The sequence below is a fragment of the Balaenoptera acutorostrata genome, chromosome 9, assembly GCF_949987535.1.
Source record: "Balaenoptera acutorostrata chromosome 9, mBalAcu1.1, whole genome shotgun sequence".
In the NCBI taxonomy this organism is placed as follows: Eukaryota; Metazoa; Chordata; class Mammalia; order Artiodactyla; family Balaenopteridae; genus Balaenoptera; species Balaenoptera acutorostrata.
This window is the reverse complement of record NC_080072.1, coordinates 47,103,900-47,125,664: the sequence shown is the minus strand read 5'-3', so window position 1 is coordinate 47,125,664 and position 21,765 is coordinate 47,103,900. Positions and strand designations below refer to the sequence as shown.

Genomic DNA, 21,765 nt, shown 5'->3' with positions numbered 1-21,765 from the left:
TATAATCTCTTAAGTAAATTTAAAATACATCATCTTTCCTTTGTTCCTCACAACCACCCTGGGAAGATGACAGGGCCAGAAATACTACCCTCATTTTATTCCTTTTTTTTTTTTTTTTTACATTATTTATTTATTTATTTTTGGCTGTGTTGGGTTTTTTCGTTTCTGTGCGAGGGCTTTCTCTAGTTGCGGCAAGCGGGGTCCACTCTTCATTGCGGTGCGCGGGCCTCTCACTATCGCGGCCTCTCGTGTTGTGGAGCACAGGCTCCAGATGCGCAGGCTCAGTAGTTGTGGCTCACGGGCCCAGTTGCTCCGCGGCATGTGGGATCTTCCCAGACCAGGGCTCGAACCCGTGTCCCCTGCATTGGCAGGCAGACTCTCAACCACTGCGCCACCAGGGAAGCCCCACTACCCTCATTTTAGACATAAAGATCTGAGGTCCAAAGCTGTTGGCTCGTGTGCACACACAGAAATACACTACACTCTCACTTACTATTCATTAATAGTATACATATCTGATTTTCTGTTTCTGATAAGTATACTTTTTCTTTCCTGTTAATTCTGGATATCAAATCCTACAACACTCCCCACTTACTTTATTACTTCAATTATTAGTATAAAATACTGAGACTACAAATCTACTAGACACATAATATTGCTATAAGCATTATAAAAACATCATGTTATCTCTGTTCTAAGACATACCTTTCACACTTCAATGTTTCTACAATCAGGATGGATCTCCCAACTAACAACAAAAGAAACCTGCTGGTGATTATGCAGAGAAGTAAGTTATGAAACCACTACAAACACTATTGTGCTCATAAAATATCTGTTCATCTGAGTATTACCTTGGTTGAGGTATCTGCATTTGTAGCACCAAATGTGACTGAATTTTAATTCAAATTGAATCCCTAAGTGTCTGCTAAATTTTTTTTAAAAGATTATACTGTGATGCTGCTCTGAAACAGAAAGTAAGAATACATAAATAAAGTTGACTGTCACATACCAGGTAAGATAATTAAATACAGTGGAAAAATGTGAACTCTTTAAGAATTGCTGATTTCCAATGCCAGGACAGAATTTATGCATCAGGGAAAACTCAGATGTTCTCTTCCAAACATTCCAATGAAGCACTGATAGATTAATTTTCTAAAACACTTCTTTTGTCATGTTATTCTCCTGTTCAAGAATCTGTAATGGCTTCTTTTTTTTTTTTTTTTTTTTTAGTGTTTCACTTTTTTTTTTTTTTTTAAGGAGGTTAGCTTTTTATGTATGTATTTATTTATTTATGGCTGTGTTGGGTCTTCGTTTCTGTGCGAGGGCTTTCTCTAGTTGTGGCAAGTGGGGGCCACTCTTCATCATGGTGCGCGGGCCTCTCACTATCGCGGCCTCTCTTGTTGCGGAGCACAGGCTCCAGATGCGCAGGCTCAGTAGTTGTGGCTCACGGGCCCAGCTGCTCTGCGGCATGTGGGATCTTCCCAGACCAGGGCCCGAACCCGTGTCCCCTGCATTGGCAGGCAGATTCTCAACCACTGCGCCACCAGGGAAGCCCTGTAATGGCTTCTTATTACCACCTAATTCAAATACACACTTTACACCACTTTCAAGGCCATCCATTAGCTGGCTTCATAAATTTATGCAATTTTAATTTCCATTTTTCCCCACTTCCACCTCCCTGCGTCTCTGCTTCAGTCAGGTCATTCTGTTAAAGGAAGTCCCCATCTTTCCGACAATCCTACCTTTATCTGTTCACTTCCTCCCATCACCTTCTTCCTAACGAATAAAATCCTACCCTACCCTCCAAAGCAATTCAAGTCTTAACTACTTAATTTTCAGTTCCTGCTGTAGCTAGAGACACTATTATATAAATTATCAATAATACTCATCTATTTGTTTCTTAACTATTGCTTTTTCCTAACTTAGATCTTAAGAAGCCTCGGAAATATGAAAACTATCAACAGGCCTTTCTCTTATACACTAGATGAGAAAAATTCTATTAGAAAAAAAAGGAGGACTTAAAAGATAGGAAACTAAATCTCAGAGAAATTAAATGAAATGCCCAGATCAAAGAGCTAAATATAAACAGTTCAACCTAGACAAAAGCCCATTTTAGTGATCTTTACCTTGAACATAGTATTGGCACATGAGGTACGGAGCAAAACAAAAGGTATGTTTCAAACCCTGGTCCTATTTTGCTTTTTAGCTTAATATAAAAAATAAAATCACAAACAGGGCCATTATATACTTCTGTTAGTTGCGTGTTAACCCACTGATATTCCTCTTTCCCAATTAGACTGAAAGTTTATGAATTTTGAATTAAAGTTCCAATACAAATTAGGTGTGGTTACTGGGAGGGGAGGAGAGAGAGAGAATTAGTTATGGACTTGCTTAGAGTCACAAAGTTGTATTTAACCTTGGTAAAGCAGTCTTAAGAGTCTCTCTTGGGTGCTATTTACACATTTTTTTTTTGATTACAATCATGCAATATGATTCCATTTGGGATTTCGAGTAAAGTTGGAATGCTGTATTCCCTAAGGAACGAATAGTGTTTAGTTTAAAAAAAAAAAAAAAAGGAATGTGATACTTCTGGTCAAAAGTTCTCTTTCTGGAATTCATGATAAATGAAAAGAATTTTGGCCGTTCCTACGTCGTTCTGCATCCCACAAGCAACGTGCAATCCCTCATGTCACTACAACCTGGTTATTCACTGAAACAACTGATCTTATTATAAAACAAGTTAAAGAAACAAACAAAGCCTCCTTCAGTTCCTGCCCTGATTCATTATTAGAATTCAGCTTTCCTTTCACCTCACCCACAATCCCAGATATTGAATGCCAAATGTCGGTCTCACTGAAAGACAGGACATTAGACAATTTAAACATCAGCAAAATTGAATTCAGCTATCCTTAGTCACTGACTGATGACTCTATTCCTATTTGCACATTTTTAAAGTACTACTATGTCCTTCCCGGAAGTTCTTTTTGCATTCCAGATTACGACAGGGACTGTAGTACAACAAAGAAAAAATGCAAAAAGTCAAGTGTCAGGATAAGAGTTAGAAGCATACACACATATGTAAGTAAGCCTGGGTCAAATTCCTATTCAATGAGATATTAATCTTTAATAAAAAAATTTAAATAAAATTTTGAATACTTAATTTAGCATAAAGCAACTTAATTCTGCCTTAGTATCAAATTCCAAATGTGATCAGAAAGTGTATACTACAACGTAAGGGGAAAGTATTTACAAAGCATTTTTAAGATTCTGTAATAAATAATATTTGATTGTAGCATACATCCTGTTTTTCTAATGTCATATGATAATTGGATATAGGAAATGTTACCATCAAATTTTCATCTCCCATTTTAGAACAGAAACTAAACATATTTGCTCTCTCCCCCCTACCAAAAATCAGAGGTGATATGATTGAGGTACTCAAAATTTATCTCTAAAATTTACCTAGAGGAGTTTCAAAAAACAAACAACTTTTTAAGAACACTAGAAATCACATTTAAACAGTTGTACACATTCTATATCTAAACTGAACAGAGTTCATTTAACAAATGACAGTTGTCTTTACTTCTACTGCTGATTACCTGCTGGGAGCACAAAAGAAAAACAACAACAACAACAACAACAAAAAATCTTCCTCTGTTAAAGTCACATCTGCAGGAAAAAGGCTACTAAAAAAAGAACAGTCTGCTATTCCAAGTTAATATCCTGCCAGTAGATATTCTGCAATGCTCAGGACGAAAACTGTTTTCAAAGAAACAGTTTTATATTAGCATTTATTTAAGACAGAAATCCCAGACTCAGAAAATTAAAATGATATTGTATTATTAATATATTTCAGTGAAGAAGTCTGCCACCTTCAACTGAGACTCTGATTTGCACCATACTTTCTAAAACCCTATAATGATGAAAATTGTCTCAGTACTCCCTTACCCCTTGCCTTTGCATCAAATATATTCACCATTTATGATTCTCATGGGTAAATACTAGTATCAACAACAAACTAGAAACAAATTTTATTTTGAAAAATCCAGAAAGTGACAATATGGAAATATGTACAGATAAAAATGTTGGAAGTATAAAACAACAGCAAGCATAATTCTAGTTGAACAGCATTTAATATTTCAAATAAGGAAAAGTTTAGGTTAAATAAATGTTATTTAACTATATGTATACCACTACAAAGTTAAAAGTAGATTTAAAAATTCTGGGACTTCCCTGGTGGTCCAGTGGCTAAGACTCCACACTCCCAATGCAGGGGGCCTGGGTTTGATCCCTGATCTGGGAATGAGATCCCACATGCCTCAAGAGTTCGCGTGCCACAGCTAAAGATCCCGCACGCAACAACGAAGGTCCCACGTGCCGCAACTAAGACCTGGCACAGCCAAATAAATAAATAAATAAATATTTAAAAAAAAATTCTTAGCATGTAGGCATTGGTGAAAATCATTCATAGGAGAACTTGATACTTTTGTTTTTACGAATTTCTTCAATTTACTATTAAAAGAGTTCTCTGATTTCAACTCCTTATGGCTGAATTAATAAATGATTGTTTAGTAAGTTAGAATTTAACAGTAGGTAAACCAAAGAATATTTAATTTCCAGGAAAGAAATTATTTACAAGATCACCTGATATCATCTACTTTGCAGCTTATCTTACAATTCCTTTTTTAAAAAATGTTTTTATGGGGTTTTTTTGTTTGTTTGTTTGTTTCAATGGTTTCCAAACCTGACTATGCTGTGGAATCTCCTGGGAGGCTTTTAAAATTTTTCAATGCCAGGACCCCAACCCAAATCATATAAATCAGAATTATGTTGGCAGGCAGGCCTCAGTATAAATTATTTAAAATTTTTTTTAATCGTGGTAAAAACACATAACATACAATTTGCCATCTTAGCTATTTTTAAGAGTATAGTTCAATAGTGTTAACAATATTCACATTGTTACGCAACAGATCTCTAGAACTTTATCCATGACTGAAACTCTATTGAACATCTCACCATTTCCCCTCCCCCCTCGGCCCCCCAGCTCCTGGCAAACACCATTTTCCTTTCTGTTTCTAAGAGTTTTGACTACTTTGGAGACCTCATATAAGTACAAGCATACAATGAACCTCAAGGTTCATTCATGTTGTACCATGAGACAGAACTTCCTTCTGTTTTAAGGCCAATATTCCACTGTATGTATATACCACATTTTCTTTATTCATCAGTCAATGGACACGTGGGTAGCTTACACATTTTAGCTATTGTGACTAATGCTGCTGTGAACATGGAATTGACATTCAGAAGAGAAAATAATCAAGCACAGAGAGGTAATGGTTGAAATACGCTTAGAAAATAGTCAAAACCTTCAGGCAAAACTGGTTTGCTTCTTCCATCCTGCTCAGCCTTCTTCCTTCCTTAAACCTCCCCAGTCTCTCCATTTTCTTTTTTTTAAAAATAAATTTGTTTGTTTGTTTGTTTGTTTGTTTGTTTATTTATTTATGGCTGTGTTGGGTCTTTGTTGCTGCGTGCGGGCTTTCTCCAATTGTGGTGAGCAGGGCCTACTCTTCGTTGTGGTGCGCAGGCTTCTCATTGCGATGGCTTCTCTTGCTGTGAAGCATGGGCTCTAGGCACGCGGGCTTCAGCAGTTGTGGCTCGTGGGCTAAGTAGTTGAGGCTTGCAGGCTCTAGAGCGCAGGCTCAGCAGTTGTGGTGCACGGGCTCAGTTGCTCCGCGGCATGTGGGATCTTCCCAGACCAGGGCTCGAACCTGTGTCCCCTGCATTGGCAGACAGACCCTTAACCACTGTGCCACCACGGAAGCCCCTTTCCATTTTCTATACAGTATTCTCTGTCAATTCAATTCTGTTCTTAAGAAAGGATTTAATATGAGTTTGGGAATGTTTACGATTTCTCCCCAGGACATTTATATATAAAGCCTTAACATCCTTTACATAAGAAACAATTTTTTTTTCACTTGGTAAGAAGGAGAAACTTTAAGCAACTACAAGGCAAAGGTACTCAAGAGCTGGTACCCTCACAGCCAATTTTCAAGATGACTGGCTCATAGTTGGCCACTTATTTCACCTAAGGCTGACTATTTTAGAAACAAAACAACTAACATTGATATAAGAATATTCTTTGGTACCCACCAAGCATTTACTTGGAGACCTGTAGAATAAACTGTATATCTCTTATATGTTTTAGAGTTTAGAGCTAGAACTCAAAGCAGGTCCTCAAAATCTGCTTCATACTTGAATCATGAGAATTTACCAACATCATCACTTGTTCATTACCCTCAATTATGCAGAATACAACCAAGACCCTAAAAATAGGCCAAATAAGAAAACAATTAGGGAGTAAAAGTTAGATATCAAAAAAATCTTTGTTAAAAGGCATTTGAGGGACTTCCCTGGCGGTCCAGTGGGTAAGACTTCGCCTTCCAGTGCAGGGGGTGTGGGTTCGATCCCTAGTCAGGGAGCTAAGATCACACATGCCTCGCAGTCAAAAAACCAAAACATAAAACAAGAGCAGTACTGTAACAATTTCAATGAAAGACTTTAAAAAAAAAAATGGTCCACATTAAAAAGAAAAAAAAAAATCTAAAAAAAATGTTTTAAAAAAAAGGTTTTTGATTTCCTCATAGGAGAATCCTTAGGCTCTCACTTGAGTTATCAGAAACTATCAGTTTACACACAATTTTAGCAAATTTAATGAAATGATTTTCTAATATATAACAAATGTAAATACACTAGGGTTGAAGATGAAGACATGGAAGTATGAACAGCACAATCATCTAGGTTGGCCCTTCTACCTACACCCTGCATATTACTTGAAATATCGCTTATTACAGCATATTATGAGAACTGATACTCATATTGAGTAGTTTTATTCATCAAAGATTAAATTACATTAGTATGCAAACTTAGAAAGGTGCATAGTTTACAAGGCACATACCTGTGCAGCTGCAGCACACACATACACACACTTTATCTACACCTTTCTCCTGCTTTCTTCCAGCAGCTACCCAATTTTGCCTCTTTCATGAATCACCTCTTAAGTAGCTCATTACTTTGGCTTTACCTCTCCCTGCCTAGTTTCACCATTCCAACCACCTGACTCAACTGAAGGAAACCCTCCCTCCATTGTCCCTACTGGAAGCAAAGGATGCTTCAGGATTAGAGTATCACAAGATACTACAAAACTGAATCTAAGAATGTTCAGCTTTGAAAGAGAAAGGCAATAAGGAAGATTACTGAGGAAAAGAAATGGGAGCAAGAAATGAGACATGAGGCCTACCTCACAAACACAATTTGCTGAGTAAAAATATTCATTCTTCCTCTTAATAGTTTATTTATGACAGATACTTTGGGGATAACATACTATTAATATTTGTTCTGCTTTCTTCCTCTTTAATATCAGTAGAAAAACCTGAAGATTTATCCCTATTATCTGGGTAGTTTTGTAAGACGCTACAATTATCCAATACTTTGCTTAGGCTTTTTGCACCTATTATTTGTTCTTTTTTCCTATCTTCATTAGGTTTTCTGTACTACTGCTTAAACTGATGCTGCTTTCATATAATTCACTGCAATGCTTTCTGTATTTTCAACATTCTGGAATTGTTCTAGCAATTTAAGAATTATCAGTTGCTTGTTAATGAGCTACAATTGAAAGGGCAGTAGGCCAATAAAACTATATGGGCATGCTGCCCTTTCTTATGACAAATTTTTAACAACTCTTTTCTTAACTATTTAAATAAGTTTTTTACCTTAGAATAATTTTAGACTTACAAAAAAGCTGTAAATATAATAGAAGTCCTGTATACTCTTTACCAGTTTCCTCTAAACATCTTATACAGCCATGGTACATTTGTCAAAATTAAGAAATTATCATCAGTAAAATACTATTAACTAAGCTACAGACTCTATCCAGATTCTTATTTGTCCACCAATGTCCTTTTTCTATTTCAGGATACCAAAATGCATTTAGTGTCATGACTCCTTAGTCTCCTATGATCCATGACAGTTAAACTTTGCTTTTCTTCCTTTCTCCTTTTTCTTCCTATAACTTGACAGTTTTTAAAAGTGCTGGTTGGAAATTTGGTAGAATGTCCTGCAACTTGGGATTGTCTGATGTGTTCTCATGTCCATACTGCTGTTATGGGTTTGAGGAAGAATGTCATAGAAGTAAAGGCCTTTCTCATTGCATTACTATCAAGTGGTACACTCTATCAATATGACTTATGACTGCTGATGTCAACATTGATGACCTGGATAGTACCAGTTTTTTTCTATTCATCCATTGTTATCAATCTGTTCAGGTTTTCTACTACTTCTTGAGTTTCATTCTGATAATTTACATTTTGTTTAAAAAAATAATCTGCCTCATTGAGATTTTAAAAACTGTATATGTTTAAACTGCACAAAATATTTTATTCTTTATTATTAATATCCTCTAAATCTGCGGATATACTGCCTATCTCAATCCTGAGGCAGTATATTACTGTTTTCTTTCTTCTTTTCTTAGATTTTTTTTAGATTGGCCTATTTTGCACACCTTTTGTTTCGAGTTTTATTATCAATTATATTTTTGGTTCTCTAATTTACTACCACCTTTTAACTCCATTATTTATCAAAGAAGCAGTATTTAGATCTTGACAGATGGCCAGGATATTGACAGATCAAAAAGTGATGGGACTTATATGTGGAATCTAAAATATGACACAAATGAAACTTATTTACGAAACAGAAACACACAAACATAGAGTACAGACTTGTGGTTGCAAAGGGGGAGAAGGAGTGGGGGAGGGATGGATTGGGAGTTTGGGGTTAGCAGATGCAAACTATTATATATAGAATGGATAAACAACAAGGTACTACTGTATAGCACAGGGAACTATATTCAATATCCTGTAATAAAACATAATGGGAAAGAATATGAAAAAGAATGTATATACATATAACTGAATCACTTTGCTGTACACCATAAACTAACACAACATTGTAAATCAACTATACTTCAATAAAAAATAAATTTTAGGGCTTCCCTGGTGGCGCAGTGGTTGAGAATCTGCCTGCTAATGCAGGGGACACGGGTTCGAGCCCTGGTCTGGGAGGATCCCACATGCCACGGAGCGGCTGGGCCCGTGAGCCACAATTGCTGAGCCTGCGCGTCTGGAGCCTGTGCCCCGCAATTGGAGGGGCCTCGATGGAGAAAGGCCCGCGCACCGCGATGAAGAGCGGTCCCCGCACCGCGATGAAGAGTGGCCCCCGCTTGCCGCAACTGGAGAAAGCCCTCGCACGAACCGAAGACCCAACACAGCCAAAAAATAAATTAAAAAAAAAAAAAAAGACAAAGTTATTATAAAAAAAAAAAATAAAAATAAAAATAAATTTAAAAAAAAAGTGATTGGAAGGCAAACTGAACAAAGCAGACAACCAAAGAAACAGAGGATTGGAAAAAAATGGAGCATGTAATCTGACCTAGCTATAAACATAAAACATAAAACATGCAGGATGAGAAAGTAAGAATAGATGAAAGCAATATTAAACAGGTTCAAGTAAAATATTATATTCAATAAATAGATCTCCTCAAAAACTTAAACATAAAATTTCCATATGATCCAGAAATCCCATCTCTGGATATACTTCCATAGAATTGAAAAGCAAGAACTTAAAGAGATATTTGCACACACATGCTCATTGCAGCATTACTCACAATAGCCAAAAAGTGAAAACAATCCGAATGTCCACTGATGGATGAATGGCTAAACAAAATGTAGTATATACATAAAATGGGGGTATTATTTATCTTTAGAAAGGAACTAAATTCTGATACTTGCTATACTGTGGATAAATCTTGAAGTGATTATGCTAATAAGCAAAACATAAAACAACAGATATTATATGATCCCCCAGATATGAGATGCCTAATATAGGCAAATTCACAGAGACAGAAAGGAGAATAGAGGTTACCAAAGACTGAAGGGAAAGGGGAACAGAGAGTTGTTATTAATGAGTACAGAGTTTCAGTATGGGATGAATAAAAAAGTTTTGGAAATGGATAGTGGTGTCTGTTTCACCACAATGTGATCACACTTAATGCCACTGAACAGTACATTTAAACATGGTTAAGACACTAAATTTCATGCTATGTATTTTTTCCAATTTTTTATGGCAGTAAATTTAAAAACATAAAATTTAACATCTTAACCAATTTAAAATCATCACTCAGTGGTATTAAATACATTCCTTTTATTTTCCAGTTTATTGAGACATAATTGATATATTACATTATATAAGTTTAAGGTGTATAGCATAATGATTTGACTTATATCTATCATGAAATGATAACCACAAAAAGTTTAGTGAACATCTTTTATCTCATATAGATACAAAATAAAAGGAAAGAAATTTTTTCCTTGTGATAAGAACTCATAGTATTTACTCACTTAACAACATACATACATAACATACAGCAGTATTTATTTATTTACATTATATCCCTAGTACTTATTTATCTCATAACTAGAAGTCTGTACCTTTTGACCACTTTCGTCCAATTCCCCCTTCCCCATCCCTATACCCCACCTGTGGCAACCACAAATCTGATCTCTTTTTTGTTCTTTGTTTTTTGAAGTATAAATGACCTACAACACTATGTTATTTTCTGGTGCACAACACAGTGATTCAATATTCTTATATATTACAAAATGATCACCACAATCACTTACCATCTGCCACCATACAAAGATATTAGATAATTACTTACTATAATCTCCATGTTGTACATTTCATTCATATGACTAATTTATTCTGTAACTGGAAGTATGTATCTCTTAATCTCCCTCACCTATTTTTACTCATCCGTTTACCACCCTCCCTGCTGGCAACCACCTGTTTGTTCTCTCTATCTATGACACTATTTATGTTTTATGTTTGCTCATTTGTTTTTTAGATTCCACATATAAGGGAAATCATACAGTATTTGTCTTTATCTGATTTATTTCACTTAGCATAATACCCTCTAGGTCTATTCATGTTGTAATGAATGGCAAGATTTCATTTTTCTTATGGTTGAGTAATATATATTAATCACATCTTCTTTATCCATTCATCTATTGATGAATGCTTAGGTTGCTTCCATATCTTGACTATTGTAATGCTGCAATGAACACAGGGGTGCATATATCATTTTGGATTAGCATATCTGTTTTCTTTGGAAAAATACCCAGAAGTGGGATTGCTAGATCAAACAGTAGTCCTATTTTTTATTTTTTGAGGAACCTTCATACTGTTTTCCACAGTGCACAAAGAGTTCCCTTTTCTCCACATCCTCACCAACATTTGTTATTTATTGTCTTTTTGACAATAGCCATCTTGACAGGTGTGAGGTGATGGCGCATTGTGGTTTTGATTTACATTACCCTGATCATTACTAATGTTCAGCATCCTTTCATATGTCTGCCATCTGAATTTTTGGAAAATGTTTATTCAGACCTTCTGCCCTTTTTAAAATAAGATTTTTTTTTTGATGTTGAGCTGTATGAGTTCTTTGTATATTTTGGATATTAACCCCTTTTCAGATATATCATTTGCAAAGATCTTCTCCCACTCAGTAGGCAGCCTTTTCACTTCGTTGACAGCTTCCGTTGCTGTGCAAAAGCTTTTTAGCTTCATATAGTTCCATTTGTTTATTTTTGCTTTTGTTTCCTTTGCCTGAGGAGACAGATCCAAAACATACTACTAAGACTAAAGTCAAAGAGCATACTACATAGGTTTTCTTCTAGAAATTTTATTGTCTTACAGGTCTTACATACAAGTCTTTAATCCATTTTGAGTTTATTTTTGTATATGGTGTGGGAAAGTACTCTAGTTTGATTCTTTTGCATGTAGTTGTCCAGTTATACCAGCACCATTTATTAAAGAGGCTGTATTTTCCTCATTGTATATTCCTGACTCCTCTGTCATAGATTAATTGACCATATAAGTGTGGGTTCATTTCTGGGTTCTCTATTCTGTTCCATTGATCTATGTGTCTGTTTTTGTGCCAGTATTATACTGTTTCGGTTACTGTAGCTTTGTAGTATAGCTTGAAATCATGGAGTATGATACCTCCAGCTCTATTCTTCTTTCTCAAGATTGCTTTGGCTATTTCAGGGTCTTTGTATTTCCAAACAAATTTCAGAATTATTTGTTCTAGTTCTGTGAAAATCCCATTGGTATTCTGAGAGAGACTGCATTAAATCTGTAGACTGCCTTTGGTAGTATGGTCATTTTAACAATGTTAATTCTTCCAATCCACAAGCACAATATATCTTTTCATTTCTTTGTCTCATCTTCAATTTCTTTCATCAATGTCTTACAGTTTTCCAAGTACAGGTCTTTTACCCCCTTAGATTTATGCCTAGTTATTTTATTATTTTTGATGTGAGTATAAATGGCATTGTTTTCTTAATTTCTCTTTCTGATAATTCAGTTAGTGTATCCAAACACAACAGATTTCCTTATACTAATTTTGTATCCTGCAACTTTACTGAATTCATTTATTAGTTCTAATAGATTTTGGTGGCATCTTTAGGATTTTCTATATATAGTATCATGTCATCTGCAAACAGTGACAGTTTTACTCTTTCTTTTCCAATTTGGATGCCTTTTATTTCTTTTTCTTGTCTGAATGCTATAGCTAGGACTTGCAATATTATATTACATAAAAGTGGCAAGAGTGGGCATCCTTGTCTTCTTGATTTTAAAGGAAATGCTTTCCGCTTTTCACTATTGAGTATGATGCTGCCTATAGGCTTCTCAGACATGGCCTTTATTATGTTGAGGTACATTCCCTCCATACCCACTTTGTTGAGAGTTTTTACCATAAATTTATGTTGAATTTTGTCAAAAGCCTTTTCTGTATCAACTGAGATGATCCTATGATTTTTATTCTGCGATATGTTAATGTGGTGTATCAAACTGTATGATATGCGGATGTGGAACCATTCTCCCATCTCTGGGATAGATCCCAATTGATCATGGTATATGATCCTTTTAAGGTATTGATGAATTCAGTTTGCTAATACTCTGCTGAGGATTTTTGCATCTCTGTTCATCAGGGACATTGGCCTGTAATTTTCTTTTTTGTAGTGTCTTTTTCTAGTTTTGGTATCAGGGTGATGCTGGTCTCACAGAATAAAGTTCAAAAGCATTCCTTCCTCTTCAATTTTTGTGGAACAGTTTGAGAAGAATAAGTGTTAACTCTTTTTTAAATGTTTGGTAGAATTCACCTGTGAAGCTACCTGGTCCTGGACTTTTGCTTGTTGGCAGTTATTGATTACTGATTCAATTTCATTACTAGTAATCAGTCTATTCATATTTCATACTTCTTCCTGATTCAATCTTGGGAGATTGTGTGTCTAGGAATTTATCCATTTCTTCTAGGTTGTCCATTTTATTGGCATATAATTGTCTGTAGTAATCTCTAATGATCCTTTGTGTTTCTGTGGTGCTAGCTGTAACTTCTTTTTCATTCCTGATTTTATTAATTTGGGCCCTCTCTATTTTTTTCTTGATAAGTCTGGCTAAAAGTTTATCAATTTTGTGTACCTTTTCAAAGAACCAGCTCTTAGTTTCATTTCTCATTTCTATTGTCTTTTAGTCTCTATTTCATTTATTTCTGCTGATCTTTATTATTTCTTTCCTTCTACTAACTGTGGGTTTTGTTTCTTCTTCTTTTGTTCCTTTAGGTGTAAGTTTAGGTTGTTTATTTGAGATTTTTCTTGTTTCCTAAGGTAGGGTTTTATCGCTATAAATTTCCCTCTTAGAACTGCTTTTGCTGTTTCTGATAGATTTTGGATGGTTGTGTTTCCATTTTCATTTGCCTCCAGGTATTTTTTTAATTCCCTTTTTGATTTCTTCAGTGACCCCTTGGTTATTTAGTAGTATGTTACTTAACCTCCATGTGTTTGTGCTATTTGCAGCTTTTTTCTTATAGTTGATTTCTAGTCTCATATTGTTATGGTTGGGAAAGATGATATGACTTTGACCTTCTTAAATTTACTGAGACCTAGAACGTGATCCTGGAGAATGTTCCATGTGCATTTGAAAATAATGTGTATTTTGCTGATTTTGGATGGAATGTTCCCTCTATATATTGATTAAATCCATATGATCTACTGTGTCATTTAAGGCCAGTGTTTTCTTATTGCCTTTCTGTCTGGATGATCTGTCCATTGATGTGAAGTGTTAAAGTCCCCTGTTACTATCATGTTACTGTCAATTTCTCCCATTATGTCTGTTAATATTTGCCTTATGTATATAGGTGCTCCTATGTTAGGAGCATATATATTTACAAGTGTTATATCTTTGCTGGATTGATCCCTTTATCATTATGCAATGCCCTTTATCTCTTGTTAGTCTCTGTTTTAAAGTCTATTGTGTCTGATATATGTATTGCTACACCCACTTTCTCTGCATTTACATGAAATATCTTTTTCATCCCCTCACTTTCGGTCTGTACATGTCTTTAGATCTGAAGTGAGTCACTTGTAGGCAGCAAACATATGGGTCTTGTTTTTGTTCTTGTTTTTTTTTTTAATCCATTCAGCCACTCTATATCTTTTGACTGGAGCAATTAGTCCATTTACATTTAAAGTAATTACTGACAGGTATGTACTTATTTACTGTCAGTTGTTTGGGGGTTGTTTCTGTAGTTCATTTTAGTTCCTTTTTTCCTCTTTTGCTCTCTTCCCTTGCGATCTGATGACTATCTTTAGTGTTGTGCTTGGATTCCTTTCTCTTTTTTTGTGTATGTATCTATTACAGATTTTTGATTTGTAATTACCATGATGTTTGCATTCCCCACCCACCCCGTGTGTGTGTGTGTGTGTGTGTGTGTGTGTGTGTGTGTGTGTGAGGGAGAGATTATATTATGTTGATCTCTTAAGTTTGAATAAATTCTCATAACCCTAACAACCTGCATTTTTACTCTCTCCCCCACATTTAATGTTTTTAACATCATATTTTATATATTTTTGTTTTGTGTATCCCTTAGCTACTTATTGTGGATATAGATGATTTTACTACTTTTGCCTTTTAACCTTCCTAGTAGCTTTATAAGTGGTTGATCTTCTACCCTTACTGTATATTTGCCTTTACAAATGAGATTTTTTTTTCCTTTCATTATTTTCATATTTCTAGTCATGGTCTTTTCCCTTTTCGCTTAGAGAAGTCATTCTTGGAAATATTTTTTGGAAAGTTGCTTTTGTGGTGCTGAACTCTTTTAGCTTTTGCTTGTCTGTAAAACTTTTGCTCTCTGCATCAAATCTGAACGAAAGCCTTACAGGATACAGCACTCTTGGCTGTAGGTCTTCCCCTTTCTTCACTTTAGATACACGGCACCACTCCCTTCTGGCCTGCAAAGGTTCTGCTGAAAAGCCAGCTGACAGTCTTATGGACGTTTCCCTTGTATGTAACTAGCTGCTTCTCCCTTGCTGCTTTTAATGTTCCCCCTTTCTCTTTAATTTTTGCCATTTAAAATTACAATGTTTCTTCATGTGGACCTCTTTGGGTTGATCTTCTTTGAGATTTTCTGTGCTTCCTGGACCTGGATGTCTGTTTCCTTTCCCAGGTTAGGGAAGTTTTCAGTTTCTATGACTTTAAATAAGTTCTCTGCCCCTCTCTCTCTTTCTTCACCTTCTGGAACCCTATAATGTGAATGTTAATATGCTTGATGTTGTCCCAGAGGTTTCTTAAACTGTCCTTATTTTTAAAGTTATTTTTTCTTTTTTCAATTCAGCTTGGGTGACTTCCACTACTCTGTCTTCCTGTTCACTGATCCATTCTTTTGTATCATCTAATCTACTGTTGATTCCTTCTAGTGTATTTTTAATTTCAGTTATTGTATTCTTCAGCTCAGATTCATCTTTATATTTTTTAACTTTTTGTTAAAACTCTCACTGTGTTCATCCATTCTCCCCAGTTTGTTGAGCATCTTTATGATCATTACCTAGAACTCTTTATCAAGTAGATTGCCTATCTCCACTTTGTTTAGTTTTACTTCTGGGGTTTTATCTAGTTCCTTCATTTGTCACATAATCCTCTGTCACCTCATTCTGCCAAATTCTCTGTGCTTATTTGCACATATTAAGTAGGTTGGTTATATTTCCTGATCTTCAAGAAGTGGTCTTATGCAGGAAACATTCTATGGGAAACACACTCCCCTCTGGTCAACAAAGGTATGTGACTTAGTAGTGCCCCATATTTAGATTGAGTGGGCCCTTCTGTTGTAGTGGGGCCAACTACTGTGGGTGTGCTGGTGGGTGGGGCTGGCTCCTGGGCAGTTGGCTGCAGGCCCTGCCTCATGTGGAGGCTGCCACCTGCTGGTGGGTGGGGCTGGGTCCTAGCATGGCTGGCTGCAGGGCCTGGGGCTGGTGCCAAACTACTGGTGGGGAGGGCCAGATCCCAAGGCAGCTGGCTGCAGGTGGTGGTGGTCTCGAGGACAGTGTTGACCTGTGGTTGAGTGGGGCTAGTGCCTGGGGGATCCTGGGGCTGATGTCAGCCCAATGGTGGGCAGGGCCAGGTCCTGGGACATCTGGTGGGCATGCCTGGGTCCCCATATGGCTGGCTGCTTGGCCTGGAGGGGTCCCAGCACTGGCACAGACTGGCTGGTGGGCAGCTAAGCCCCTGGCACTAACAGGCTAGAGGGAAGATTCCAAAATGGTGTTGTTAGCACCAGTGTCCTCGTGGTAGACTGAGTTCCCAAAAATGACTGCCATCAGTGTCTATGTCCCCAGGGAGAGCCCCAGTTGCCTCCTGCCTCTCTGGAAGGCTCTCTAAGATCAGAAAGTAGGTCTGACCCAGGTTCATTTCAAATTATGGCCTCTGTGCTGGGTCTTGAAGCATGTGAGATTTTGTACCTGCCCTTCAGTTGAAGTCCATTTCCTACAGCCCTCCAGGTCTTCCCAATACAAGCCCCACTGGCCTTCAAAGTCCAACGTGCTGGGGGCTCATCTTCCCAGTGCAGGACCCCTGGGTTGAGGAGCCCAATGTGGGGCTTGGACCCTTCGCTCCTTGGGGAGAACCTCTGCGATTTTGACTATCCTCCCGTTTGTAGGTCGCCTACCTGGGAGTGTGGGTCTTGACTATATTGCATCTCTGCCCCTCCTACCCATTTCATCATGGTTCCTTCTTTATACCTTTGCACAAATTTGGCATTCAAATAACTGCTGAATAAATTAATGAAATAACCAATATTTTACAAAGTCCAAAGAGTTTACATAGATACTTATTACATCATTAACAATAAACACTCTTCCCTTCAAAAATATTGATTCTGTCTTCCTGAAAACTAAAAGCAAAGGTTATCTTTTTGCAAGCATCACCAGAGAACATCAATCTATCTTAGTCCTCACCTATCTTACAACATGTTCTAATACCAAGAATACATGTCAGTTAAAGAATCTGGGGCTTCCCTGGTGGCACAGTGGTTGAGAGTCTGCCTGCCAATGCAGGGGACATGGGTTCGAGCCCTGGTCTGGGAGGATCCCACATGCTGCGGAGCAACTGGGCCCGTGAGCCACGGCTACCGAGCCTGTGCATCTGGAGCCTGTGCTCCACAACAAGAGAGGCCGCGATGGTGAGACGCCCGCGCACTGTGATGAAGAGCGGCCCCCGCTTGCTGCAACTGGAGAGGGCCCTCGCACAGAGGCCAAGACCCAACACAGCCAAAAATAAATATAAAAATAAATAAATAAAATTTAAAAAAAAAAAAAAAGAATCTGTAGTGGGACATCACACACTAGTTAAAGACTTTGATGACTGTGGAATTAGATGAAATGACAGTACTGAACTTCAAAGTCCTAAAAAAAATTTAAAAAATAAAAAACCTATTGTTTGGGCTGCAAGTGAGAAATAATACATTTTGTCAGTTTTATTAATTTATAAACTCAATTTCTGGGGAAAAATGCTCACCAAAATAAAAGGTAGTGAATTTACAGAGTTGTGAACTTTTCATCACTTTAAAACAGGTAGGGGAAATAGCTGTGTTTTCTTTTGAACTGTATTTTCTAATCATTCTTATATGAATAAATGTTTATTTTTCTACTTGTTTTCTTATCTAGTATAATTCAGCTCTCAAAACAGGAATTTCTCTCCACCTGGACCAATGCAGATAATATCCAAACAATGACTCCAGGCTCAAAGAGTCATGTCTGCCACAGAATACTATTTCTTGCTCCTTTGCTATTATTTCCTTGGTTCTAAGAAGCTTTGAGAAAAATGGTTTTGCTGTTACTTGCATACAATTTCTCTCCTCTCCCCAAAGCAATCAACAGCTATTTATTAAACATATAGCCATGTACTGTGCTTAAGCACTGAGGAAACTAATAAATTATGATCCTTCTGTAATTTTTTAAAAATGTAGTCTATTTTTATTTTCCTTGATGCTCACTTTACCTTCACTCGCCTAAAAACCTTCAACAATCATGGGTCTGATCTGTAAAATATATTGCACATCCAACCACTTCTCTCCACATCCATTTCCATTGTTTGGTTCAAACCGCTATACTCTTTTTAATACAGCTGTTGTAATAACTAAATAACTAACTAGCTAACAAACTAACTGATCTCTTGCTTTCACTCTTGTTTAGTTATAGGCTAGTGTGTGAGATTTCTAAACCCTACACTGGCATTTCAATATTTTTTTCATTAAGCTTAAAAACTGTATTATGAAAATTTTCAAATATCAAAAAAAAGAATTTGATGAACATGTATATTCCCATCACCTAGACTTAAAAATTATTAGGATTTTGTCACAATTGCTTTTTTTAATTGAGATATAATTGACACATGACATTACATTAGTTTCAGTTGTACAACATAGTGATTCGATATTTGTATATATTGTGAAATGATCAGGTCCTCCTTTACTTTAATTGAAAGCAATTAATTGGAAATCATCCAACTTGCAAAGATATTTGTAGCCAGACATAAGGATGATTTAGTTTCTCATTTTCTGAGAAGTATACAAAATGGCTTTCCAAAAAGTTATCTTATGAATATTAATTATATGTGTTACTCTTTCACCTAGAGACAACTTCTTTAATCAAATATACTATAAAGGGATGGAAATTTTTAAAAATTTTATTAAATATACCTCTGGTAAAACAATACTTTAACTTTTTATTTTGAAATAATTACAGAATCTAAGCAACTTGAAAAGAGTAGAGAGGTTTCTTGTACTCTTCACCCATTTTCCCCCAATGGTTACTACTTACACAACTATAGTACAATATCAAAACCAGAAAACTGACATTAGTACAATGTGTATAGTTCTGTGTCATTTTTCGCTTGTATATGTTTGTGTAATCACCATCCAAAACAAGAAATAAAACTATTTCATCACCATAAAGATGTCACTCATGCTACACCTTTATAGTTCCACCCAACTCCCTCCCCCACCTCAATCCCCTGGCAACCACTAATTTGTTCCTAATTTGACCTCTGTAATTTTGTTATTTTGAGAATGCTATATAAATGGAATTGTACACTATGTGCCTTTGTGAGATTGACTTTTTTCACTCAGCATAATGCCCTTAAGATCCATCCACACTGTCGAGTGTATCAACAGTTTATTACTTTTTATTGCTGAGTATGTCATGGTACATATGTATCACAGTTTGTTTAACCATTCACTTATTTGTAGGACATCTGTCATGTGGTTTGACTTCTAGTTTGATTCCACTGTGGTCAGAGAACATATTCTGTATGATTTCAATTCTTTAAAATTTTTTCAGGTTATAAAATTTTTAACCTGAAAAAATTATAGATTTACAGGACATAAATGTTCTATAAATGTTGACTAGATCCTGTTGGCTGACAGTATATCCTTGCTGATTATCTGTCTAGTTGTTCTATCAACAGTTGAGAGAAGGGTGTTGAAGTCTATTAACTATAAATGGAAATTTGTTTGCTTCTCCTTTCAGTTCTATCAGTTTTGCTTCACATTTTTGAAACTCTGTTGTTTGATACATATGAAAACTCAGGAGAACACTGTCCTTACATTTATTGGTTTATTATAAAAGACGCAACTCAGAAACAGCCAAATGGAAGAGATGCATGGAGTAAGGTATACAAAGGAGAGTGGCATGGTGCTTCCATGCCCTCTGCAGGTGTGCCACCCTCCCAGCAAGTTGATGTGTTCACTAACTTGGAAGCTCTCTGAATCTCATTGTTCAAGAGTCTTTATAGAGCTCTATTTCCAGACCCCCGTCACCTTTTTGGAGGTCAGTGTGTGGAGCGGAAAGTGCCAGAAAGACCATTATTGGTCTTTCTGGGGATCAGTGCCTTCCTGAGGCTGTCGAGAGTCCTCACCCTAAGTTATCTCAGTAGCATAAACTCAGGTGTGATAGGAAGAGACTCATTATGAATAATAAAAGACACTCCTTATCACTCAGAAATTCAAGGCTTTTAAGAGTTCTGTACAGGAACTGGGAACAAAGACCAAATACATTTTTGTATGATATGACACAAACACTTAGTATTTCTTCATCTGAGAATGTCTTGATTTCTCCCTCATTCCTGAAGCATACAGAATTCTGGGTTCATAGTTCTTTTCTCAAATCACTTGAAAAATGCTACATCACTTCCTATGGCCTCCATAGCTTCTGAAGAGAAATCTGCTGTCACTCAAAAAAATATCCCCTGTATGGCTGATTCACTTTGTTATAAAGCAGAACCTAACACACCATTGTAGAGCAATTATACTCCAATAAAGATGTTAAATAAAAAATATATACATCCCCTATAGCTTAGGTGTCATTTCTCTCTTGGTGCTTTCAAGACTGTCTTTGGTTTTCAGAAATTTGACCATGATGTGCCTTGGCATAGATTTCTTTGGCTTTATCCTTTTTGGAATCCACTCAGCTTCTTAAATCTGTAAGTTTGTATAAACTTTTGCCAAATGGGATTTTTTTCCTGCTATTATTTCTTCAAATAGTTTTATAGTCCCACCCTCCTTCTCTCCTTCCAGCACTCTGATGATATGAATCCCAGATCTTTTATATATTCCCACAGGTATCTGAAGCTCTATTCATTTGTTTGTTTGTTTTGTTCTTTTCTCTCTCAGTTGTTGAGCCTAGGAAATTTCTATTGCTCTATCATCATGTTCATGGATTCTTTTCTCTGTCCTTTCTACGCTGCTGTTGAGTCCATCTACTGAGGGGTTTTCTCCCTTTTTAAAAACTTTCAGTTATTGTATTTTTTGGTTCTAAAATTTCCATTTAGTTTTTCTTTGTATCTTTTATTTCTTTACTGAGACAATCTATTTTTCTATTTTTTCATTTGTTTCAAGTGTGTTTGTAATTGTTTTACATTTGTAAAGGCATTTGTATGATGGCTGTTTTAAAAATCATTGTCAGATAATTTTTTTTTAATTTATTTATTTATTTATTTATTTATTTATTTATTTATTTTTGGCTGTGTTGGGTCTTCGTTTCTGTGAGGGCTTTGTCCAGTTGCAGCAAGCGGGGGCCACTCTTCATCGCGGTGCGTGGGCCTCTCACTATCGCAGCCTCTCTTGCTGCGGAGCACAGGCTCCAGACGCGCAGGCTCAGCAGTTGTGGCTCACGGGCTTAGTTGCTCCGCGGCATGTGGGATCTTCCCAGACCAGGGCTCGAACCTGTGTCCCCTGCATTGGCAGGCAGATTCTCAACCACTGCGCCACCAGGGAAGCCCCATTGTCAGATAATTTTAACATCTGTGTCATTTTGGTGTTGG

The 21,765-nt window shown here is 36.6% G+C and overlaps 1 protein-coding gene across 1 annotated transcript in view; it reads right to left on the bottom strand.

The window, feature by feature from the left end:
• SBF2 (SET binding factor 2) overlaps positions 1–21,765 on the bottom strand; it is a 481,484-nt gene that overhangs the window by 333,525 nt on the left and 126,194 nt on the right. The gene's annotated exons all lie outside the window — the stretch shown is intronic.